This window comes from Aedes albopictus, chromosome 2 (genome assembly GCF_035046485.1).
Source record: "Aedes albopictus strain Foshan chromosome 2, AalbF5, whole genome shotgun sequence".
Lineage (NCBI taxonomy): Eukaryota > Metazoa > Arthropoda > Insecta > Diptera > Culicidae > Aedes > Aedes albopictus.
Genome location: NC_085137.1, coordinates 335,336,074 through 335,363,772, shown reverse-complemented (window position 1 = coordinate 335,363,772; position 27,699 = coordinate 335,336,074). Strand labels below are relative to the sequence as shown.

The window sequence follows — 27,699 nt, the reverse complement described above, 5'->3', positions numbered from 1 at the left end:
ATTTTGATTATTTGTTGTAAATGGTAATCTATGAATTTGGATTATAAATTCAATTCACGATAACTTTTGATTTCATAGATGAAATATTCTCAAATTTTCACTAAGAATGCTCGAATACCAAACGTTTCGAATGTTGAATTTCAAATTTATGAGGGACAGGTCGATGGCCACGATCGTGATACAACCACGATTGAATATTAGTAGTTCAGAGAGAATTTCATTGAAAATCGCCCTAAAATTTCAAATCGCTCAAACTATCAATTCCCTCGATGAAACATTTCCAAAATTTCAGAGATGATACCTGGATACTATATCTTTCGAATGGTGGGTACCGCTTAGATGGGTATTTTATTTTGTTAATAACGGTTTTAGACACACCGTGCGAAAAGGAGGACATTTTTATGGAAAAGGAGGACATTTGATTGATGATCAAAAAGGAGGACAAGAATACCAAAATGGTCACCCTAATCAATGAACACTTCCACAGTTATTAACTGTGAGCTCCCTCTGCCAATGACCATTCTGCATGTGTATATCGTGTACCAGGCACGATACGAAACTTTTATGGACCGCGAATCGAATCCGTCATCCCCAGCATGATCATGCTGGATACTAGCGTGGGACACAAACATACATTTTATTTCTGTACACTTTTTGAGTTATATTTTGGCCCCATATCAACTGCAAAGTTTCAGCTCGATCGGAGTTATCGGAGTTTTCATACGATTTACTATGGGGAAAATCACTTTTTCAAATAAAAATCGCCACAGGTTGCCCCTTAACCTCTAAAAATAAATCGATGAATGATTTCTGTTTGAAATTTTACGAGGATCCAACTCTCTGAAGACTGTAAAGCGATTCAAGCATGTGGAAAAAGTTATTGATTGAAAACCGAATGGCATGCCAATGCTGTTTGACATGTAAGGAATAACAATAAATAATAAAATTTCGTAATGTTATCGATCGGGTTAGGCTTAATAACTTTTTCCACAAACTGATTCCTCGTGAAGTTTTCTACAGAACTCATGCATCGATTTATTTTTAGGGATCTAGGGGTGACTCCTAGCGATTTTTCTCAACCATGTTGTATGGGAATGTCCCGAATACGGTATTGTCAGATCCGATTTATGTGCATCCCTCAGGGCCCAGAAAAGGAAGACATTAGAGATGTGTTGGGTGTATTCTTGAAGCAAGCTGAAGTCTTCGTTTAATAACCCCGTCTTTTATTTTATTGCACCGTCTTCAGCTATGCTGCACAGACTGAATAATCTTAATCTAATTGCCTTATACTATTTCTAAAACTATGTCTACTATGATGGAAGTCAAACATAAAATCGATCTCATTTAACAGATTAAAACACCTTTCAAGAGGATGGTTCTGACCGTACTCAGTGCGATGAAAAGCGGTCCAAAACAGCGTTCCAAGAGGGCCGGACAGTCGATTCGGTCACTGAGTAAATCGAACGCAAACATCCTTCGAAGATCCACACGTCGCCGTCGCAGAGTTTCAAGATGAATTAATTGACAACGATGTTCATATGGCGGCAATCTCAGTCGGTCGTTCCATGGCAATCCTCGAAGCAGCGCGAAACGGACAAAGCAGCGTTGCACCCTCTCAATTGTGGCAATTTGTGTCTCGCGATGCGGAGCCCAGATTTGTACGGCGTATTCCAGGATGCTGCGAACCAGTGAACAGTATTTAGAGTACCTTCAAAGCGTATACATCACGGAATTCGTATGCGTTTCGTTCGACGTATGAAACCCAACACGGCAAAAGCTTTAGCAGTGGTCTTGTTGTTCCACTTGTCCACCACGTGTCCCTTCGAAAATCGTCTGTATGTATCGTTACAGGTTGTTTGTCCACTCTACGCTTGACCAGCAGCAGTACGCCACACCATGCTGTTATGTACGTGTCAACGAATAGCCCCATCGCCCTATCCTTTCCTCAAATATTTTTGTTCCCCCTAACCTCGACCAAACCGCGAGTTTTTCGGTTCCCAAAACTAACAAAACTAACATAGTTTATAAGTCAAAACATGAAACTGTAAAAAGTTTTAATTGAATTCGGCTCCGTTGTGCCTGTTGGCGCATGAGCCTAAAATAAATGATTAAGTAAAAAAACCCGATTTAATCCACCTATGGTGAACAGAACCCTTCTTACACTTATTAAAATTATTGTTGTATTATTTGTATTTAACATATTTATTTTGTGTGATGGACCAAAAGTTCTAGAAAATATTGTGGATTTGGCATCTAGTGGATTGGTTTCCAAAATAGCATCATGGACCATGGACTAAACTACCAGAAATGCCAGACACCTCCTAGAATCTTGTATGCAATGTTTAAAAAATAGCTTACATATTCTGGAATATTGTATCTTTTGTTAACTGCCAAAAGATCTTGAATCGATTAACAATAGGGTAAGAAAATCAGCGAGATACACTTTGTCTAATATCTCTTAATCAGTCGATTAAATAAGCTCCGAAGTACTTGGTATTCGTGGTTATGGTGTAAAAAGGACAAAAATGATATATCTACTAAGTTAATCAGTTTTGACATTAGCTAGTTATTTTGGCTGTCCGGTTCTTGCATTTTTCCCACAATATATAAATTCAAAGCTTTCATTTAACATATTGTTAGTTTTCATAAAATTCCTGTGTATTTGTAATTTGTTATTTATAACTTTGTTGAAAACAATTACCTGCTAGTATACACTTTGTATGAGGACAGCATTATTTATTGAAAAATAATTTCCCATGGACTGGTCAAAAACTTATCTTGCATTACAAGTGAATATACAGTTTCTTACCGATTTTGGCAACACCCGTTGTTGTCTACTCCCGATTTTGGCAACACCCGTTTTTGGCAACATTTCTTTCCCGATTTTGGCAACACCCGTTTTTGGCAACAATTTCTTACCGATTTTGGCAACACCCGATTTTGGCAACAATTTTTTACCGATTTTGGCAACAAAAAATTTTGACCAAAAATTTTTACCGAAAAATCGTTTGTATTTGTAAATGTAGTGATATTTTAGCCTTACTTTTCTTTAAAAAATCAAAATTCATTAAATTTTCCAAAACCGACTATTTTACAAATCCTGACGTAATTTATGAACGTCACCTACAGGGGTCGTTTTATAGCTTGTGAATAGTCCATATTTATAATACAAGCCAAATTAACGCATAAAAGTTGAAAATAATCCATACATTTTTTTTTACCGATTTTGGCAACACCCCAATTTGGCAACATAAAATTCACCTCGTGTTGCCAAAATCGGTAAGAAACTGTAATAATAAAAAAGAATTTATTGAAATACTCTTCGTAAGTAATCAAATGTCGGATCGAAATAAAATTTCAGGGCCTTATACAAGGATATTGTAGCTTTCATTTGGTGCTTAGAGAACCCAAATCAGATGACAGACGGCTGAGATATTTATTATGGTACCCTTGGTCAAAAATCTCTCAAAAAGTTAACCTGTATTACTCTCAAGTACTCTTTGAAAGATATCTCGGTAACCAAATGTCCAATCCTAATGAAATTGTATAGGGTTCTACTAAAATGTTGTAGCTTTCATTTGGTGTCAAGATAACCAAAATCGGTTGACAGACGGCTAAGATATTTATTATGATACACTTGGTCAAAAATCTCAAAAAGTTTAGTTGTATAAATCCTAAGTACTCTTCAAAAGATATCTCTGTAACCAAATGTCCAATCGAAATAAAATTTCTGGGCGACCTACTAGGATGCTGTAGCTTTCATTCTGTGCCAAAAGAACTCAAATCAATTGACAAACGGCCAAAATATTTATTATGATACACTTGGTCAAAAATCTTAAAAAGTTTAGATGTATGACTCAAAAGTACTCTTCGAGAGATATCTCGGTAACCAAACGTCCAATCGAAAAAAAATTCAATAGCGTTCTACTAGGATGTAGTAGCTTTCATTTGCTTCCAAGAGAACTCAAATCGGTTGACAGACGGCTGAGAAACGTGCGTGACTTTTTTTTTGTAACGCACATACACACATACACATACACACATACACACACACACACACACACACACACACACACACACACACACACACACACACACACACACACACACACACACACACACACACACACACACACACACACACACACATACACACACACACACACACACACACATACAGACATTTGCTCAGTTCGTCGAGCTGAGTTCATTGGTATATGAGACTCGGCCCTCCGGGCCTCGGATCGAAAGTCGGTTTTTCGAGCGATATTTATACCCTTCTTATGGGTGTAAGAAGGGTAAAAAGCGTAATCGACATGGCTACCAAAACGTGAGTTTATCGTCGATTATCACCCTCAAGTGTTTGACTGAACGTTTCGAGATGACTACACTACTACGCAGCAACCATAAAGGCAGCTTAAATATGTGACCACGTTTGCTTAGACGGTGTGTTATACACGGTCAGAAAATTCACTCATTTTGGAGCTAAAGTGGGACAACTCAAAAATGAGTAAATTTTATTTCCAGCGATAGCGCTGGCCCAAGTGCGAAAATCTCATCAGTTAAGGTTGTATAATATTCTTGCCGATGTGAAGAATATTATACGGCTTAAACTGTTTGGATTTTTGCACTTGGGCCAGTGCTATCGCTGGAAATAAAATTACTCATTTTTTGAGCTGTTCCAGTTTAGCTCAGTTTTGTGTGAATCTTACTCATTTTAGAGTAACTTTTTCTTAGCGTGTACCCCGCTTCCCCCTACTGTTAACCAACGCATGATCGATCAATCAGTTGGTCGGCTCCATAGGCACGCATGATCAATAACATGTCCTATGGAGAAAGTTCATATCAACCATTTGTGTGGTGTACCATGCGTCTCCATGGGAGTCGAACCACTACTGAACGCACCTCGTATCGCATCGCAGGCTATTGTTGGTGGGGCGAGGTATGTCAATCAGCAGCAGCGTGTAATCAAAAAAGTGTCACTGGTGATAGCTCGGTCGGCGTTGGTGGAAAATGTTTCTCTCAGTTTTCCACTTTCTGCTCGCGAGCGAAATTCCTCTATCCATGCTGATGCTATCAACCAACGGTTGTCAGACTTCTAGCAGCCAGCGTATGGTGGTTCACTCATACCGCGAAAGGCTTATTGTGGTACTACCATGGTATGAAACCAATAACATTAAGCACCTGCAGCAGGTTTCCACTCTCGCAGCCAAAGAGAGATCTTAACTTTTTCTCCTGCTTTTGTATGTCGAAGAAACACGACCAGCAACTTGATTATCATCCACCGCACGAATCGCGTGAGAATCGCTGAGAGCAACGGAGACGCGAAAACGTTCAATCTTGGCGCGTGGAAAACCTCTATCCCACCAAGCTGTACGCAGAAAGTTAAGCTCACCCACTGACTGGGGGAAAACTCTTTTTTTCTCGATGCTCCTCGTGGACTCGCTCAACGACTGGTCTTTAGGATCTTCAGTCGAGATTCGGCCGTTCAATTGTGCGCACGTTTTGGAATTGAAAGCTGCACTTTTACAGCCTGCTAGAGCCTAGCTAAAGCCTAGGCGGAAAATCGGTTCCCCCTTTTGCAGTGAAGAAAAGCCATCTTGGTCAACGTAAGGAGGGGTTTGGCCCTTTCTGTGCCCTAGTGAAGTGACTGTATTTGGTGTCAGTGGACGAGACAAAGGTGGCTAAAGGACTTCAGTGGCGGCTTTCTATCGCTTACGACAGGACATTTTTTGTAAGAATTCCCGAGAGCGAAAAATCGGTATCGGTCGGAAAAATGATTCTTGAAAACTAGTGAAATAGTTCAGCAGTGTCAATAGTGGAAAGGTGAAATCAGGAAAACCGTTTTTCATGAATTTGGGTGACTTAGCTGAGGCAGTGATGTAGAAACGACGTGTGAAAAGTGGTTGAAAAAAAGTTAGTGTTTCAAATTCTTTGGATCACACATTTGAGGTTGAGCTGTGAAAGGTCCAGAGTAGCAATTATCTCTGATCGTGAGGATTGAAAAGAAAGCGGATTAAGAGGAAAAGTGTGATTTGCTGCTGCTGATTGCTTCGAAAAGGAAGCTCGCAAATAAAAAGGTGATTGAAAATTCTGCTTTGTTCAAAGGAGGGTGTAGCACTTGATGTGGAGCGAGAGAGAAGAAGTTTTGCTGCCCTCCAAGTTGGGGGTTCATAGAAAAAAGCCAACGCTGAAGCACGCTTGTGAAGTATGAGTCTTTTTTTCAAGCCCTTTATTAGCAAGTACCGCAATTCAATAAGTTACACATTTTAGCTTTTTTTCACGATAATCGTACAGCTGCAATGCCCAAAGGGAATCAACGCTTCAGTTTTGTGCAAAAACAGTGATCTTTCTTGAGTTGCTTGCTTGTTACAGTTTTGTGCTAATGTTAGTCGATTCGCATTTACTAGTTGTCCGTTTCGAGTGGGTGGAAACTGCGAGAAGGAAAATGAGCTGTCAATCTGGAAAATGGTGCAATAACTTGTCCCACAAAGCGGGTGCAGAGCTAGTAGCAGTAATAAATCCAGCACTGGATTAAACCTCAAAGGTTCTAACCGCAGCCCAGGTAAATGCGTTCGGAAAAGTTGAAAATATCGATTGGGAAAAATGTGTGTGCGTTTTCCTTGCACGGTGGTGCTTTCCCATTTTTTCCCGTTTCGGGGTACATTGTGTGTGGTACCGATTTTCTTCACTGCTGGGTGAGAACAAGAGCAGATACGAAGAGTGAGTGAGCTTTCTCAGCAATTGTTTCGCGACGAGAGCGGACGGAGAATACTTCTGAAGTGAAACTGAGCAACCGAGATGCAGGAGAATCGGTACAATTACCTAGTACTTTTCTGTGGTATTGTTGTTTCAATTGACTTCAGTGTGGTGGACTGTTGTTTAAGAAACAGTGTCTTTAGAAAGTTGAAGTGACCTTTAATGCTTTACCAGTCTGTTCAATGAGTACATTAAAGCACTAGGTAGTCTTTATTAGAAGATAGAGTTTTGAAACCGATGTGAACATTTCGACTATGTTAATTTATAAGAACAAAAAAAAACTCAAAAAAGCCTTTTTACTTTCATTTCGCTTCTTCTTTTTTTGCTTTTTTTCTTTTTGGCATGGCGTTCCAATAGATATAGCACCTGACTCTTGAGCACTTACATATTTATCAACTGAGAGCTTTCTTCGATAATCATGTGGTAGGCACAATATGTACTCACGGCAGAAGCAGTCCGTAAGTCGTAGACGGACAACACAGGCCATCGATAATTCAGAATTCCAGAAAAAATATCTTCAAAAATAAACTATTCTAATACAGTAATGTTCCGATTTTATCACGCCCTCCGCGTGTCAGTCCTTCATTTTTCATTAATTTACTGTAACATTTTAGAGCAAGTGCTTTCCCTCTTCTTGAAGATGAATGTTGAAAGCACGCTTTGCGACGTTAAAAATATTGAAAATGCGAATAGATTTTGCAGAAAATTTAAAAGTAGTTTTGAAAAGAGGCGTGATAAAATCGGAACAATACTGTAATTAAGGTATTTATCCATAATTATCAAACCTTTTCTACTCAAGAACCTCAGGAAATTTTGCCAAGTTTTTCTCCAAGAGAACCACTTATCATAGAATTGTACCAAAAAATAAGCTTGGTTGAATGGCTAAATTGTGTGATGTTTATTCATGGATTACAAAAACAGCATGCCAAATTTTCCAGATATGCCGAAACTGGTTCTGGTAGGGAAAAGAAGGACTTTGTAGAACCATATGCTGCTATAGAGTGCAGTTATGTGCTACTGATAAACGAATTTTCACTAGTATTCAATTCAAACAAACGTTACGCTAAGAGCTAAATACCTGGGATTTATTTACGATTTTTTTTCGAGGACACCTTCAGAAATTCATTTAGCATAGCATAGCATAGCATAGCATAGCCGACCGTACACATCCTGGGGTGGCTGTCAATAGAGACGTGAAATGCGCCAGAAAAGTTGCCTGGGAGTTGACAAACCTTTCATTGAACGATCTCTTTGTTTGACACCTGGCCAGGTCCTTACGATCAGCGGGGATGGGGAGGAAATGTTGATTAGATATCCATGATATGATAATGCCCAAGAACTTGGGCCACCTCATAGATATCTGGAGTTGGAAATTGGATGGGGAGGTATATGGGAAGCTTTCCATGGCGAAAAAGCAAAGCGTGTTGTTGATTAACATTTAAGAGTTGTCATTTACCTGATTACCGCTGGAAAAGTAAACCTTTGTAGCAAAAAGTTAAGGTTGTTTAATCTCACCATAATTTAACTACGCTAGATCGTCATCCGGAATGATTCGGCTTTGAAACAGCAACACCAGAAAATGACAGCTGTGAGGAACCTGCTGTCCGAGTCCAGACGCCGCCGCGAATCCAGTTTCGTGAATTATCTGGTGAATTTGAAGCGAATCAGCGTACCGTTGAAAATTACCATAGCCGGTCACCAGATTGTGAAAGAAAAGACGGCACATATCGGACAATTCAGCAACTGCGGCCAAGAGTCCATCATCAGAAGTTCCAGCTCTATTCTTCCTATAGTTCAACACAATTTGATTTCTGAATTTTCATCTTTACACAAAAAACTTCACCAATAGCACTAAACGGTTGACATCAGCTGAATTCTATTTAAGTCCAAATTCCACGAGCACGAAAAAAATCGTCGGACACCTTCAGAAATTCATTTAAGGCATTTATTCAAGAACTTCTCCAGGGATTGTTTCCACACGCTAAAACTGCTCAGCACTAAAATGTGTAAGACCTACTCATAAGTGCATAATTTTCAGACCACACAAAAATGTGTGACAGTTACACATTCTCAAAAAACAGCTCGTACACTCGTCTAGATGCGAAATGTTGATTTTTTTGTTTTCCAAGGTCACTAGTAAACCTAGCTAGACTGGCGTACAAAAATTTTTGCGAATTTAACGATTTGGCGGACACTGGAGCTGATTTTGTAAATGTGCAAGGGTTACACATTTTTGGTGTAGTCTGGAAATTATGCACTTTAGTGCTGAGCGGCGTTAGCGTGGCAGGATTTTCTCATTCGTGGATTCTTCCATGAGCATCTTGCAGGGTTCCGATAGTGATTATTTCATGGTTTGTTCCAAGAAATGCTTCAGGCATTTCTCCCATGATTCCTTCAGAAATTTTTATAGATACATACTTCTGCAAGGATGAATCAACAAATTTCTCCAGGATATTTTCCATAGCTTTTTTTGGTGATTCCTTCATAGATTGCTCCAGATTTTTTCAAGAATTCTTCTATGGGTTCACCAGTCATTTCTCCGGGAATTTCTCATGAGATATCTTAAGAGTTTCCTCCAGTGATTGTTCCAGTGCTTTTTTCGAAGATTCTTCCAAGAATTTCTTTAGGGTTTCCCAAAGGAATGTCTACCGAAATTCTATTAGGTATTTCTGCAAGTGTTCTTTCAGAGATTTCTTCGGTGACTTCTCCATACATTCCTTTATGAATTCCACTAGAGATTGCTCCAATAATTCAATCTGGAATAATTCGAAATATTTCAGCAGCAATATCTTCCAGAAACCCTTACAGGAAAATCAAGGAGTTTCTCCAAAAATTATTGCAGACATGGATTATTTCTTCATATTTTTTTCCTACAGAAATTCTTCCAGGAATTTGTTGAAAATGCTTTCCTGGGATTTCCTAATTAATTCCTCATTGGATTGCTTCCGTGATTCAGGAATCCGAAGATTGCAGGTTCGAGTCCTGTCACGGTCGCCATGTACTAATTTGGAGTTTTCTTCAGAATAAAGTGTATACCCGTTAGCTGTTGGGCTCGGAACCAGAATGATTTATTCAATTTGCTTTTCGTGGTAACCGACCAACGCTCGGTGGCGTATGGTTTATTCTGTTGTGCTTAGTTGCACGATTAAGCAGGCCACACAAAGTGCATAGCCTGTTTGATTGTTATGATATAAACATCCGCGTGGACGTTTATTTAACTTTGCCGATTCATCACACTACATCCTGCAGAGATTCCTCAAGAAGTTCCTCCATGAACTCATCGTAAAATTACTTCAGGATTTCTCTAAGGATTTTATCTGCAATTTTTTCAGGAATTCTTACTTAAAATTCCTCCAGGAATTTCTCAAGGGATTCTTCCACGAATTTCTTCAGAGATTCCTCCAGGAATTATTCCAGGGATTCCTCTGGGGATTGCTACAGGGATTCCCCTTAAAATTCATCTAGGGATTCCTTCAGATATGCCTCTAGAGATTCCTCCAGGAGTGTTTCTATAGAGTCCTCCGTTAATCCCTACAGGCATTCCTCTAGGATATCCTTTAGGGATTCCTCTAAGAAATACAGGGTTTAACTCGGGAATTGCCTCTGTGATTCTTTCGGGAACAACTTATTTTAAAAATTCCTCTAAAGATTCTCCCAGGAACTCTTTCCTAAGACTTCCAGAACTGTTAAGAGATTCCCTTAGGAATTACTCTTGAAATTGCTTCCGGGGTTCCTTCTGGAGTTTCTTCAGGAACTCTTCTAAGGATTCCTCCAGAATTTCTCAATAAAATTTCATCTGCGATTTCTTCAGGAGTTCTGGTATTACTCTAAAAATTCCTTGAGAGATTTATCCACGATTTTTTTTCTGGAATTCCTCCAGGATTTTTCCAGGGAATTCTGGAAATTCCTGCGGGGATTTCTCTAAAAATTCCTTCAGGAATTCATCTAGAGATTCCTCCAGAAATTTCGCCAGAAATTCCACTAGAGATTTCTCCAGGAGTTCCTCTGGAGATTCCTTCAAAAACTCATACAGGCATTCCTCTAGGATATCCTCCATGATCCCTCCAAGAATTCTTACATTTTTTTAGAGACTCATATAATATCCTCCAGGGTTTCCTCAATGCATTCCTTCATGAATTCCTTCAGAGATTCTTTCTGTAATTGCTTCCGGGATTTTTTCCAAGAATTCCACCAGGAATTCCTACAGAAATTTGTCCAGTAATTCTTCAAGGGATTCCTCCAAATATATTTTTAGAGACTCCTACAGGAAATCCTTTAAAGATTTATCCAGGCATTACTTCAGGGAATCCTCCAATAATTCCATCATAAATTCTCCAAGGCATTCTTCCAATAAATTTTCCAGGGATTCCTCCTTGGATTCTTGCAGAAATTTGTCTAGGCTTATTCAGCGATTCCTCCAGGAATTCCACCAGATATTCCTCCAGGATTTGCTTCAGGGAGTCCTGGGGTTGCTTCAGGAATTCTTCCTGGGATTCCTCCCGAAATTCATGCAGGCATTCCTCCAGGATTTCATCCAGAAATTTCTCCAGGTTCTCTGCGAGGAATTCCTCCAGAAATTACTACAGGATTTCCTTCAGGGATTCTTCCAGAAATTAATCAAGGAATTCCATTATAAATTATGTCAGCAATTCATCCGTCAGTGATTCCTACAGATTTTTTTTCCATAATACTTTCTGAAACTTTTCTTGAAATTCCTCCAAGAATTTTTCCAGATCTTCCTCCAGGAATTGCTGCAAGGATTCCTCCAGGAATTCCGCTAAAAAATTCTCCAGGAACTTCTTCAGGGATTTTTCTAAGGATTTCTCCCCGAATTTCGCCAATGATTCCCCAGGGATTCCTTCAGAAATTCCTTCAAGGATTTTTCCAGAAATTCATCCAGAAATGTATCTAGAAATTCTTCCAAGAATTTTTCAGAAGATTTTTTCACATATTTCTCCTAGGGCTCCTCTAGAGATTCCCTCAGAAATTTATCCAGTTATTGTTGTAAGAATTCCTCCAGAGATTCCTTCAAGGATTCCTCCAGCAATTCCCAATGGAAAACCTTCAGGAATTCCTCCAGGCATTCATCCAAAATTTCATCCACAAATTTCTCCTGAAAATTTTTCGGGGATTTCTCCACAAATTTCTTCAAGGATTCCCCCAGGGAGTCTTTCAGAAATTGAGTCGAGGATTTCTCAAGGGGTTTATTCAGAAATAGAAAAATAATAAAAATAGAAATCCTCTGGAGATTCCTCTAGAAAATCATCCAGTAATTCTTTCATGAGTTCTTCTAAAGATTCCTCAAGTAAATCCCACAGGAATACCTCTAGTAACTCCTCCAGCCATTCCTTCAGGGTTTTATCCAGAAATTTCTTCAGGAACATCTCCAGGAAATATCCCAGGAAAATCTTCAGGAACTGCTCCAGGGCATCCTTCAGAAATTATGTCAGCACTTCCTTCAGGAGTTTCCCAAGAAAATCCTCTAGGAATTTCTGCAGAGATTCTTCCAAGAAATTCTCCAGGAATACTTTCAGGAATTTTTCAGGGATTGCTCCAGACATTGCTCCAGACATTTCTCCAGACATTCCTCCGGAGATTCCTCCACGAATATCTCCAGGGATATTCTCAGAGATGCCTCCAGGGAATCCTCCTGAATTTTCTCTAGAATTTTCTAGGAATTTCTCAGGGGATTTTTTTCAAATACACAGCAAAAAAAATATGAAAGTTAAACAGCACGTAAATTGAAGATCAACTGAAATTTGCGACAGAAAAATGTAAATCGCCAACATTCAACGTCAGCCGAGCAGTCCGCTGCTGGTCAGACGGCTTGTTTACAGATTTTAAAGCATATTCGCTTTAAATTTACATGCATCTGCTATAAACCATGCCAGCCACTCTCCATCGTCAGCTAAAGAACGGCTGCTCGCAGCTGTGACGGTTTCCCCGTTGTCTCTTTCAGTACTCTTTGCAGCAGCCGGAGCATGTCGGGAATGCGTGCATTATGGTAGAAGCAGTTTGACTTTGACTGTCTGCTGTTTAACAAGCTGAGATAGCCGAGAGAGCTCGGGCGTGCTACTCACACTCCAAGGATCTGAGTTCCATTCTCGCTCGGATCTCAATTTTTCTTTATATTTTCTAACAGATATCTGCAATGTAATTTTAAGATCGCACAAAAATTTCCATCATATATGACGGGGTCCTTTTGTTACATTCGATCCGTCATAATTTTACAGGTTTTTTTCGAACTGTGTATTTGTCCCAGGGTTCCTCTAAAGATTCCCCCAGAAATATATCCAGAAATTGTTGTAAAAATTTCTCCAGAGATTCCTCCATGATGTTTTTCAAGGATTCCTCCAGCAATTCCCAAAGAAAAACCTTCAGGATTTCCTCCAAACATTTCTCCAAGAATTCATCCACGAATCTTCAGGAATTACCCCAAGAATTTCTCAAGATTTTTTCAGTGATATCTCTAGTCATTTTTCCTGGAATTCCTCCTGAGATTCCTTCATGAATTGCTTTAGGGATTCCTCCACGGATTTCTTCACGAATTTTTACAGGGATTTTCTCAGGGGTTCTTCCAGAAAATCCTTCAAAGATTTCTCTAGGAAATCCTCTAGAAGTTCCTGTAAGGATTTCACCAGGAAATCCTACAGGGATTTCTTCAGAAATTCTTCCAGGAAATTCTCGAGGAATACCTTCAGGAATTTTTCAGGAAATTCTTAAGGAGATTTCTCTAGAAATTCATCCAGTAATCCTTTCAAGAATTCCTTTACAGATTTATCCAGGAATTGCTGCAAGGTTCCTGGAATTCGGCTAAAAATTCTTACAGTTACCTCTTCGGGGATTTTTCCAGAAATTTCTTCTATGAATTTCTTAGAGGATTTTTTCAGATATTTCTCGCAGGATTCCTCTAGAGATTCCCCCAGAAACTTATCCAGTAAATGTTGTAATAATTCCTCCAGACATTTCTCAAGAAATTCCTTCAATGATTCCTCCAGCAATTCCTTAAAGAAAACCTTCAAGAATTTCTCCACGAGTTTCTCCAGGGATTTTCTCAGGGATTCCTCCAGAAAATCCTTCGAAGATTCCTTCAGGAAATTCTCCAGAAGTTCCATCCAGGATTCTTCCAGGAAATACCTTTAGAAATTCCCCCATGAAATTCTCCTGATATACCTTCAGGAATTTTTCAGGAATTTCTTAAGGAATTACTCCAGAAACTCCTCCAGGGATTTCTCCACAAATTTCTTCAAGGATTCCCCCAGGGATTCTTTCGGGAATTGATTCGAGGATTTCTCAAGGGATTTTTTCAGAAATAGAAAAACAATAGAAATAGTAACCAGTAATTCTTTCATGAATTCCTCTAGAGATTCCGCTATTCCCATAGGAATACTTCAAGGAATTCCTCCAGACATTCATCCAGGATTTTATCCAGGAACTTCCTCAGTAACATCTCCAGGAATTCCTCCAGAAAATATCCCAGGAATTTCGTCAGGAATTCCTCCAGGAACTGCTCCTGGACATCCTTCGGAAATTATGTCAGCAATTCCTTTAGGAATTTCTCCAGGAAATCCTCTACGGGTTTTTGCAGAGATTCTTCATGAAATTCTCCAGGAATACTTTCAGGAATTTTTCAGGGTTTGCTCCAGACATTTCTCCAGAAATTCCTCCAGAGATTCCCCCAGGAATTGTTTAAGGAATTCCTCTAGGGGTTCCTCCACGAATATCTCCAGGGATGCGCCTTCAGGGAATCCTCAAGAAATTTCTCCGTGGGTTCTTCCAGGAAATCCCCAACGGATTTTTTCGGAAATTTCTACAGCAATTCCTCACAGAATTCACCGGGGATCTCTTTAGGAATTCTTCCAGGGGTTGCTCCAAGAATTCACCCAAGAAATTGCTCCTAAAATTCCGGCTGGCTCTTATCCAAGAACTCCTCCAGGAATTACGCCCGGAATTTGTTAAAAAGTATCTCCAGGTTTCTCGCTAGAGATTTTCCCAGGAATTCCTTCAGGGATTTCTCCAAGAATTCTTCCAAGGAATGTCCCAGAAATTATTCTTGGATTTCTTCAAAGATTTCCTCATGAGATCTCTACAGAAATTTTCAAAGCATAGTTTTACATTAGTTTTAGTTTGATATTAATATATTAAGGCAGGATATGTGTGATAGGTAGTTACTGGGAAGAGGCTAATGACCTCAAGGGGGTCTGTATTATTTGAGAAAATGTTGTTTTCGGGTAAATTTTGTAATATCTCCTAAGATCACCCTTATCTCATCAATCATCATCTGGAGACATGATGCTTGAATACTTGAACAATTAGCTCAGATTTTAAGCTTTTTGCACTTGAAAAAAAACAGTTTTCATACAAATTCGATCTGTGTTTTTTATATCGTTTTTATTTGGTTTGTTTTTGTTGTACTCAGTAGATTTCGTCCATCCCTTATTTCTATTGTTATTTTCCATATCCTCATTTGAACATTAATCCACCACAATAAAGAAGAAGGTTTTTATTTGAGCAATATTAAACGAATAGGCTTTGTGGGTAATCCTTATGGTATTATGTGTACAAGAACTAATCGTAGATTAGCTGCCACTTTCTAATCCCAATTGTCCGTTCAAGATAATCTAATGTTATCCGCTCTCCACGGTAGTCACAAAAGCAATTACCACTTCTTAATAACCTTCCACCAGCACCATTATTCAAAACGAGAAGAGATTAGAAGCCCTACAGAAACGCAGCAGCAGCAACAGAATAGCTGATACAGTCCGTTAGAACTCGGTCGGTAAACATCCAATTTAGCACATCCTATATATTGTCTAGAGAAATAAAGCGTGCGGTGAAGCATTACAACCTCCATATTTATCTATGGGTATCATTGTTACCGGGTACACAGAAAAACTAAGGTGTCAAACATAGTGTTTCGTGATGTCTTACAATTCCACGTTACGTATCCTACACACATTTGTTCTCGATTGGCCTGGATAAGAGCAGGAGGAGGTGGTGGAAGCCGACACTTGGAGGACAGCCCAGGCAGTTGTTGTCTTGTGCTACATAACCACATTTGCTTGAGTGTGGCTTGTGGCTTGATGGTGGTGGCTCAATGATCCTGGTGGTGACCTACGATAGCGGAGACGTGTGGCACCTAATGGTGGTTGGATGGGTGGGCTCGACGGACTTGCTTCACGGTATGCATGAATGTAATACGACACTCGAAACGGTACTAATTATATATGGGAAAGTGGAAGTTTGTCCATGCTCATCAACTAGTCCTTGTGGCTTGACGACACACAGCGGAACCAGCAGGAAATGGTAATTTCACGCCCGAACAATTAGTGCATTGAAAGAACCTTGGGAATGGTGGGTCATGCAGCCAATGTTTGGTTGGTGAATAGAAATTGAGACTATGCTAAAATGGTATAATAAAGGCTAAAATAAAACAAAAGCAAAGGAAAAATATAAAAAAAAAAAACAATCTGTCTTTAATAAACACACAAATTGTATTCATAAAATGTGGCTATACAAAGTAATCGGGACAGATCTGGAATTTATGCAAAAATGCAAGTGCATCAAAAATTCTACAATTTTCACTTTAAGTTGAACAATTAGTTGTCTATCGATGATCTGAATTCGGGAAAGATAGGACTATTCTACATGAAGTAAGACAGATGACATTTCTACACGACTATTAGTCATGAAGTAAGACAGATGACTAGTAAAAGGCATAATTATCGGATAGCCAGTTTTGAACTGTTATTTCTCGTTGTTGAACGCAATGAAATTTGGAAAGCCGAACTTATGTGTCCCGATTATCGCGGATACAGGCTTTATTTTTCTAATTATTTGACGCGGATAACTAAAATTCACCAGGTCCGAATAATTTGCGACGTTCTTTCACATGAAAGAATATTGATGTTAATATTCCACAATTTGATGTTTATCATGAAAAATAATACAAACAATGGTACAGAAAATATATCAAATAAAAAAAAAACTTACGCCAAGTGGCATTAGAGCCCATTAATTTACTCGGAACTCATGGCAGAGGGCCTAGAGAAATTTCTAGTATAATTTTCAACGCGTTCACCGGGTTTTGTCGATAGGTACTTCATTGAGGAACGAAAATATTTTGTGGTAGTTTTACAAGATTGTTTTTATAAAAATGTTTTAAATTTCCTTAAGATCTACCTATTAGGAAATCTCCACATTTTTTTCTGCAATTTCCTCAATAAATCTTCATAAAATTTTCCCGGAACTCTGCCATAAATTACATGCACATTTCCGGAAGTAAATAACTTGAAAACTTTTGGCGAAACTAGATGCATTTCCTCATTTTTAAGGTTTCGTTTTTATAAAACTTCCGTAACTTGCGCGGTTGGCCACCACCGCCAGCACCATGCTAATGCTGAATACAAAAAGCGAGATTTTTTCAACGTGTTGTACAAAATACAACAGCGCGATCTCTCGAGGGTTAAATAACGGAGCAATATTTTTTCATTCACATATAGAGGAAGGATCGAGGTATCTCCTTTTTTTCCAGTGAAAAAAGTTCATCAGGATTCCAACATGAAAACATAAATAACAATATTCCTCTATCTTTCTTCTTGTCTTTGTCTAAAAACTGATTTTGAAAACATTGCTGCGTTATGTAGAAAATAATCTAGAAAAAACAAAACCCGATGCAATGTATCTAGTTTCGCCTAAATCATATATATATATATCTAAATTTCGGGTGAAATTCTTCTTAAAATTCTTTGAACATTTCCTCTAGAAAATGCTTCAAGCATTCTGGGATTCGATATAAGTAGTATTGCATTCCTCCAAAATTTGAGGGAAGATTTATCCGGCACGATAAAATTTCGAGCAATTGCAAAAAAAGGTAACCAAGTTTTTAAAAAGTTCGAAAATTTGAACGTAACTGGACAGATAGCTGCAATGTTTCTAATAATAACCAAAACATGTATTTTCCCAGTAGTATATAAAAATTCGAAGTTCATATGACATGTTAAACCTAAGCCTGATGGATTTACATATGTAGGTCTTAGTCGTAACCGACATCATGGTAAAGGAAAAAATATCCATAAGATGTTTGTGAACTAGGGTTATTGACCCCTTTCCCGGCACAACAGGTAAACAAAATTGTGCATTACCTAAATCTACAACGAAACGACCGTTTTCGTCCACTTCTTCCATCTGAAACAGATACCTTATTGCGTAAACTTGTTGTTAACAGTGATTGTTGTGAAGATTTTCTGCCGAAAAGTTGATTTGAAACGAATTTACTGCACCTAGTCTAGCACCAATTCTCGGCAACAGTGCCGAACTTCCAGCAAAATCAAATGGGAAATCACTTCGACACCCATCTTTGCGCTGCCGAAGTGCATTCGTCTGCGTGTAATATTTGTTTTGAGCACTTGTGCGGCTTCAGAGTGAAAGTGTAGCTCATTGACTGTGGATCCCGTTGCGGAAATGTTGCGGGAGTTGATTGCCTACGGAAGGGCATTTACAAAATATGCGGCAAGTGATATTTTGATTTGTGTTGCTGTGAGGGGCCGGGAATTGACGCGGGTGCCCAAGTAGTTCGAAACCCTATTTATTTCTTGTTAATTTTTTTTTTCGTTAAGTGAAACGTTGTTGGTGCCCTGAGTAATATTCCCTTCCTAAAATAGGTCCTGGGTCACCCTTATTTTTATCAAATGTCCTAAAATCCAGCAATTTTGACAGATAATAAGCAATGCTTTTCTGAGATTGAGCAAAAAAATGCTTTAAATTCAGTTTAAAGCATTTCAAAATTTTGGGTGTGCATGACGCACTAGTATTCACTTCACGTTCCGATACAATGCTAATGCAGAACTGACATGCTTTAGCCAAGTAACTTGGAGATTACATGGAATGTCAACAGGCAAGTTGTTTAAATGTCATTATGGTAACATTTTGCTCCTTCTGCTAAATTTCAAAACTCATGTAAAACCCGTCTGAGTGGTCCCTCAGTATTTGTTGCATATTTTTTTAGACATTTTTGAGAATTTGAAAATTTTGCATCAAAGCTGTGCTGTAAAGGGAGATACGGTCAAAATTTGGTCACATAATTTTTTTCATAACTTTAGACTGCGTACACCAAAACAGCTGATTTTTGGACCAGTAATGCTACATTATATGTAGCTTATACCATAAAATTTTCATCAAAATCTAAGTATTGGTTGATATATAGATAAAACCATCGACCTACCTTTTAAAAATTTTGTACAAAGGCGCTCCATAGTATATTTTCGGAAATTTAAGGTCAGTAAAGCACAATTTTGATTATAGAACTACCAATACTGCTCCGATTTTTATCAAAATTTTACAGTATAATACTATTATGAAATTATGTTCTTATTTTGAGCCATTTTGTATGAATACTTTCAAAGATGTAGCAGTTTGAATATGAAAAAAACTGACCGGGTGCCACTTAAGCACATATAACTTTGTGACGGCTGGATCAAATGTAATGAATTTTTTACACAATTTTGATATGCATACTTTACATAATACATACAGAAAAATTTTCATTGAAATTGGTTAAGTATCTCTGGCTCTATAAATAAAACAGTAAAAATGTGTTCTTATTTGTGCACAAAAATTTAAAATTGCAGATCTCAGGGTTCAACAATATCTCCGCAAATACTTAACCGATTTTGATGAAAATTTTATGGTAGAAGCTACATATAATGTACCATTACTGATCCAAAAATCAGCTGTTTTGGTGTACGCAGTCTAAAGTTATGAAAAAAATTGTGACCAAAATTTGACTTGACTTGACAAAATTTGACCACCTAAACAAATATAACTTTGTACCGGCTGGATCAAATCGAATGGAATTTTTACACAATATTTTGATATGTATACTTTACAAACAGAATTTTTTTTATTGAAATTGGTTCAGTATTTCTGGCTCTATGAATAGAAGAGTAAAAAGGTGTTCTTATTTTTTAATCCTCTTTGTACAAAATTTTAAAATTGCAGTTATCAGGATTCACAATATCTCCGCAAATACTTTACCGATTTTGATGAAAGTTTTATGGTATAAGCTACATATAATGTACCATTACTGGTCCAAAAATCAGCTGTTTTGGTGTACGCAGTCTCAAGTTATGAAACTAAATGAGTGACCAAATTTTGACCGTATCACCCTTTACGACAATATACCTGTTTCTTCAACAACTTTAACAACTAATATTCCAAAAAACCCCATCTCACATCTTGGTAACATTTAACAAATAATAAATGGGCCGAGATTTTTCATTTGAATATGAAAGAGGCTTGTTACAGGTATTAATTTTGAAAATTCTCAAAAAAAACTTGTGGAGGTTATAATGGAAAAACATATATTTAGAGACCTTTCACAAAAATGACCTTAAGCTCTAAAAGCTGAGCAAATTGTGCAACAGTTCATTTGGCAAGTTTCCTGCTAACGAAATTTCCTGCAAACGAAAGAAAAATAATTTAATTTCGCAATTTGTTTTTGAAAATAAAATACTGACTAACTTCAAATCTACTTTAAGTCAAAACATAGAAGGTATGACTAAATTTAGATGTTTTTGACAACTCCGCCAAACTTTTGCAAAACTTAAAGTATTTCAACCTTGATTTCATAACCATAACCATTATACTTTCGTACCGTCGTTGGGGGTGAGAATGGGTCAAAAAAGGATACTCAAAGATTATTTGTTTAATAACAAATGCAATTGAAGTTGGAATAACTTTTTATTTGGTATGTATACTCTTCTATGTGGTTATGATAGTTTAGCAAGAAAGTATCACATTATATGAATTACTTACTAAACTACAAATGATTGAAAATTGACCCAATCTCACCCCTTAGAGGGGGTGTGAATGGGTCAAAGTATTCGAAGTCAACCAACTTAAAATATAAGTTAATTTTATTAATCATATCTAGTAAACCTACCTAAAAACAATGTCACCTTGACGATTAAAAACTTAGGTAATTTTAAAAGATGATTATTCCACCTGAAAGAGCCAATACAACCGAAAAAATGGTTTAAATTTGATAAAATAACGTTTGTATCGCCATTTTTAGCAATCATAATCATTCTCATTTAAAGTTTCAACCTCCTTGAGAAGAAATGGGGTTACAATAAGGAAGGGGCACATTGAAAGATTGATTAAAAAAAAATCAACATGATATTTTTAGTTTACTGTATAAGAAAATTTGTTTAATTCTTTTAATCTTTTTACCCTTCTTACACCCATAAGAAGGGTATAAATATCGCTCGAAAACCCGACTTTCGATCCGAGGCCCGGAGGGCCGAGTATCATATACCAATGAACTCAGCTCGACGAACTGAGCAAATGTCTGTATGTGTGTGTGTGTGTATGTGTGTATGTGTGTATGTGTGTGTGTGTATGTGCGTTACAAAAAAAAGTCACGCACGTATCTCAGCCGTCTGTCAACCGATTTGAGTTCTCTTGGAAGCAAATGAAAGCTACTACATCCTAGTAGAACGCTATTGAATTTTTTTTCGATTGGGCGTTTGGTTACCGAGATATTTCTCGAATAGTACTTATGAGTCATACATCTAAACTTTTTATGATTTTTGGCCAAGTGTATCATAATAAATATTTCGACCGTTTATCAATCGATTTGGGTTCTCTTGGCACCAAATGAAAGCTACAGCATCCTAGTAGATCGCCCAGAAATTTTATTTCGATTGGACATTTGGTTACAGAGATATCTTTCGAAGAGTACTTAGGATTTATACTTGTAACTAAACCTTTTGAGATTTTTGACCAAGTGCATTATAATAAATATCTCAGCCGTCTGTCAACCGATTTCGGTTCTCCTGGCACCAAATGAAAGCTACAACATTCTAGTAGAACCCTATACAATTTCATTAGGATTGGACATTTGGTTACCGAGATATCTTTCAAAGAGTACTTGGAAGTAATACAGCTTAACTTTTTGAGAGATTTTTGACCAAGGGTACCATAATAAGTATCTCAGCCGTCTGTCAACCGATTTGGGTTCTCTAAGCACCAAATGAAAGCTACAATATCCTTGTAAAAGGCCCTGAAATTTTATTTTGATTCGACATTCGATTACTGAGATATCTTACGAAGAGTATTTCAATAAATTCTTTTTTATTACTATATTCACTTGTTATCTTGCATTAGTTTTTGACCAGTCTATGGTAAATTATTTTTTAATAAATAATGCTGACCTCATATAAAGTGTACACTGAAACCTCCATTTAAGTCGATGCATGGCTGATCGAAAATAATTTTTACCGTTCAAGCAATAACAAAACTAAAGACTTTTATATTTTTTAACACTTTGCATGAGAAAGCAGGTTGGTCAAAAAATATTAAACTGTATAGTATAGTCATTACCTGCACGGTAAAAATTATTTTCGATCAGCCATACATCGACTCAAATGGAGGTTTCAGTGTATACTAGCAGGTTATTGTTTTCAATAAAGTTATAAATAACAAATAAACAGGAATTCTATGAAAACTAACAATATGTTAAATGAAAGCTTTGAATTTATGTATTGTGGGAAAATGCAAGAACTGGACAGCCAAAATAACTAGCTAATTCCAAAACTGATTAGCATAGTAGATATATTATATTTGTCCTTTTTACACCATAACCATGAATACCAAGTACTTCGGAGCTAATTTATTCGACTGATTAAGAGATATTAGACAAAGTGTATCTCGCTGATTTTCTTATCCATTTGTTTATCGATTCAAGATCTTTTGGCAGTTAACAAAAGATACAATATTTCAGAATATGTAAGCTATTTTTTAAAAATTTCACACGAGATTCTAGAAGGTGTCTGGCATTTCTGGTAGTTTAGTCTATGGTCCATGATGCTATTTTGGAAACCAATCCACTAGATGCCAAATCCAAAATATTTTCTAGAACTTTTGGTCCATCACACAAAATAAATATGTTAAATACAAATACAACAACAATAGTTTTAATAAGTGTAAGAAGGGTTCTGTTCACCATAGGTGGATTAAATCAGGTTTTTTGTAAACATTTCACATTATTAGACCCTTTCACGCAATAACATTTAAATGGATTTGTTTAAATAAATTTTGTATTAGTCCTAGTACAACGGTAGACTTATTCTTCTTTCTTTAGAATTTTTATGTATTTTATGAATGATTTCTATATGACACTCTTAATTCATAAAGTTCAAGTTAAATACTCAATAAGCAATCTCATATGCCGCAATTCAACGTTCGTTCGTTTTCCGATATTATGCTCTGTTTTATATCCCCGGATTTCCTGGATCCCACTACCGTCTGGTAATTTCACGATATTTCCTTAAAATTTCAAAAATGAGTGAAGAAGCTTACGATATTGCAGTATACTAAAAATTAGATGATGATTAGAGGAGCCTTCCAAACGCATGGGCTTATTGCTATAAATGCTTTTAGGCTCTAAACGTAGGAACACACTCGATTGACACTTCTTCGACATATTTTCGAAAAAAGCTTGCATGGCACCACTTTAATGTCAAATGGGGACTGAATAACAAGTTGAATTTTTAGTTAAGGTTATGTGTACAGTCAGGTTTTTTTACTCAGTTCAAAATCCAAAAAACCGCGTAAAAAAAGTCTCACCATTTCTCGACGAATTATGCAAAAATAAGACGATGTTTTTTTTTTTTTGTGTATGGAGTTTTCATTTACGCGGCCGCGTAAATGAAAACCGCGTAAAAAAACTTGTACTCGATAACTTGCTTGAGTCAAGCAGCTTGACCCAATCTCACCCCCATTCTTAATATTTAGACATAGGGTCGAAAATATTGTATTTTTCAATAAAAAGTACATTGACAGCCCGCTTTTTTCGTTGCATCAACCAGGTAATACCTACAGCTAATTACTTATAAGAAAATTTATGATTAGGTACTTGTGTGATTTTTTTTCAGAATAATTTATTAGTAGTTTCATCATACAAGTTTAGCCTCAAATTTAACAAAAATACGATTCTTGCTAACCATCTTATTCTGCATCATGACGTGTAAAAACACCCCCTCTTTGAAATAATATAAAGTTTTTAATATAAATTAATGACAGTTGATAAGCTATTTCAAATTTGATGTTTCTCCGTTTTGACACAATCTCACCCCCCCAGACCCATTGTCACCCCCATCGACGGTAGCCGATTTGTCAACGTGCTTCCAAATAAATAAACTTACAGTTTCATACATGCAAATTGCTCTACGAGTAACTATTTCGTTTCCCCGAACAAAAGATTGAATCGTTCGCGTGTAGCATTTCTAGCATTTCTAGCGATTGCACAATTGGATGTAGGTAGGCGAAGCCTACCCCCTTCGTCCCCACCCAAACATCGACGATCCTCGAAGAACACATCGATTTACTGCCTCAATTGTTCCCAACGGTCCGTAATGAACTCCGGTCCAGTTTGTCGGCTCAACGATCAAATCCAATTTTGTGTTCCGTACATATTTAATCACTGGAATGGAATCTATTCTCCCATTATTCTCATGTTCCGTCCGACTGACTGTTCCTCGCCCAGCATGCGTTTTTCTTTCTCTTGTGTCCATCTACCTACACCCTCTATATGGAACCAATCAACGAAACCGTTTTTATATGCTTGAAGCCATCCACTTACTTGGCTTGTGGGTTCTTGATGGGGAACTGAAGATGTTCGGATAGTTTTTACTGGGCCCACTACGAATAGCTGAGCCTCCCACACACACTCTCTCTGGTGGTCACTAAATGTTTAGGTGTTCTCAATCATTGAGATAATGGAACGAAGATAGTTTATATAATATTTAATGGAGACGCATGGTAAACCGTTTTATTGAAGAGTCTTGAATGTATAGTAACTTTGAGATGAAATTCATATTCAATTTTATTACCATTATTAGCAAAATATGGTTTAATACGAATGTGTAAACCATCCATCGAGAACACCGCACGTTTGGAAGCCTCTGCCCCACTTCAAGGAACACACATAACGAGCACCCATTATGAATTCATTGGAAAACGGCTCAATGAGTAGTGGTCGGGAGTCCTGTTTGAGGAGTAAGGGGGTCGGATAGTAATGGCTGGGGAGCAGATTGATTCGAATGAAAAGTGCTGACGAGGGTGACCGACCTGTTATTGTTGGCGGCATTGTACTCAGCGTCAGCAAAGGCCCAACCGAGCAGGCAGTGCCTGCCAGCCAGGATGGGAAGCTTTTTGATGTGTGGAAGTTGTTTTTTTTTCTGTTTCGATCGACCATCTACTTGCACTACATACCACTAGCACCGTGTTGTGTGCGTGTGTCATCTACCGATGAAATATTCTAGGGAAAACAAGGAAAAAGGGGGATCCAAGGGGGGTCTCCACGGTGGTAGTCTGGCAGTAGAGTGCTCAATCGTTTGGATTCTTCTGATTGGAAAAGTTTTTTTTCACTTGGTTCGGTGCTTGAAGATGGAAAACTGGTCCAAATTTGGATGCTTGTTGTTGTTTTTTTTTCCAATACCGGAGAATATATGGTGGGACCAATGGCTGGTTGTCGTGAGCGTTGTTCCAGTTGGCGCCGTAAAGTATGGCGCATCTAGAATACATCAAGTGTATGGTATGGAGCATAGCCATCGTTCTTGTTTTGTACTGGTCTAGAATCATAGTCTGAAACCGCGTGTATGGTGACAAAGAGCAACGTGAACAGGCATGCGTACTGCAACGACAACTAAATTATACGTTTGTTTGGTTTGCCCTAGAAAAATGTTTTTAAGGCCGGACGAGCATAGGCGAAACTAGAGATTTTAATTAGGAGGTGAATCATACTAGAAAGTTTCACTATGACGTGCAGCAAACCAGCTTTTTTTCATTTTCGTGGGCATAGTGAATAAGCTCCGTTATATTCCGATGCATAAGTTATTTGTACGGTTATTTGGCACGGTAAAGGGGGTATGCTGCGCAATCCAGATCCCATTGTGATCGACTAGCCTCTGCCCAGCATCTCATATCCCTACCTCAATGCGGTACCGGCCGGAAACTATGAGCAACCTTAGGGAAGATCGGGTAACCAACCCCGGTGGGAACTTTGGTTGTAGGCTGACAGGGAAGGGGGGGGGGGGTTTGCTTCGGTAAACCTGAGCGTCTGTTCTCCAGGAGGAGCGGTTCACAACAGCGTCTGATCCCCATGTTAGGGGCGGCTGGTCTACGTCCGAGTGCCAGGGAAGGACTCTAAGCTCAACTGTGCACTATGGTCCTCCGGAAAGTAGGGGGTTGGTGTCAGGCCCTACGAGCCAGTCGTAAAAAAAAAACCATTGTAGCGGAAAATCAGCAACAGAATAATACGAACCGAGACCAACGGCAACGACCCCAGCGAACAAAAAGGACTTGCGATTGGAATCTCGGTACGTGGAACTGCCGATCTCTCAACTTCATTGGGAGCACCCGCATACTCGCCGATCTACTGAAGGACCGCGGGTTCGGCATCGTAGCGCTGCAGGAGGTGTGTTGGACAGGATCCATGGTACGAACGTTGAGAGGTAATCATACCATCTACCAGAGCTGCGGCAACACATGCGAGCTGGGAACAGCTTTCATCGTGATGGGTGATATGCAGAGGCGCGTGATCGGTTGGTGGCCGATCGACGAAAGAATGTGCAGGTTGAGGATCAAAGGCCGATTCTTCAACTTCAGCATAATAAACGTGCACAGCCCACACTCTGGAAGTACTGATGATGACAAGGACGCATTTTACGCGCAGCTCGAACGCGAGTACGATCGCTGCCCAAGCCATGACGTCAAGATCATCATAGCTGATTTGAACGCCAGGCCAGGAGGAGGAATTCAGACCGACGATTGGTAAGTTCAGCGCCCACCAGCAGACGAACGAAAACGGCCTACGACTCATTGATTTCGCCGCCTCCAAAAATATGGCCATACGTAGCACCTTTTTCCAACACAGCCTCCCTTATCGTTACACCTGGAGATCACCACAGCAGACGGAATCTCAAATCGACCACGTTCTGATTGACGGACGGCACTTCTCCGACATTATCGACGTCAGGACCTATCGTGGCGCCAACATCGACTCCGACCACTATCTGGTGATGGTCAAACTGCGCCCAAAACTCTCCGTCATCAACAATGTACGATACCGGCGACCGCCACGGTACAACCTAGAGCGACTGAAGCAACCGGATGTCGCCTCAGCATACGCGCAGAATCTCGAGGTCGCGTTGCCAGACGAGGGCGAGCTCGATGAGGCCCCTCTAGAGGACTGCTGGAGTACAGTGAAAGCAGCCATCAACGACACAGCTGAGAGCACCATCGGGTACGTGGAACGGAATCGACGGAACGAATGGTTCGACGAAGAGTGCAGAACGGTTTTGGAGGAGAAGAATGCAGCGAGGGCGGTAATGCTGCAGCAAGGGACTCGACAGAACGTGGAACGTTATAAACAGAAGCGGAAACAGCAGACCCGCCTCTTTCGGGAGAAAAAGCGCCGCCTGGAAGAAGCGGAGTGTGAAGAAATGGAACTGCTGTGCCGCTCCCAAGAAACACGGAAGTTCTACCAGAAGCTCAACGCATCCCGCAACGGCTTCGTGCCACGAGCCGAAATATGCAGGGATAAAGACGGAGGCCTCTTGACGGACGGACGTGAGGTGATCGAAAGGTGGAAGCAGCACTTCGATCAGCACCTGAACGGCGTGGAGAACGTAGGCACGGGAGCCCACGGCAACGGAGGAAATGACGACGCCAGTGCAGCGGAGGACGGAAATGTACCAACTCCCACGCTGAGGGAAGTTAAGGATGCCATTAATCAGCTCAAAACCAACTAAGCAGCTTGTAAGGATGGTATCGCAGCTGAACTCATCAAGATGGGCCCAGAAAAGTTGGCCACCTGTCTACATCGGCTGATAGTCAGGATCTGGGAAACCGAACAGCTACCGGAGGAGTGGAAGG

General features: G+C 39.0%; 1 protein-coding gene across 2 annotated transcripts in view; it reads left to right on the top strand.

The window, feature by feature from the left end:
- The first annotated feature begins 5,349 nt into the window (after nt 1–5,349).
- LOC109398038 (potassium voltage-gated channel protein Shab) overlaps nt 5,350–27,699 on the top strand; it is a 382,157-nt gene continuing 359,807 nt past the window's right edge. The window contains exon 1 of one of the 2 annotated variants that reach the window (XM_029874584.2): nt 5,350–6,080. The gene's annotated coding sequence lies outside the window, so the exon portion shown is untranslated. The other variant, XM_062852564.1, reaches the window with a different exon arrangement.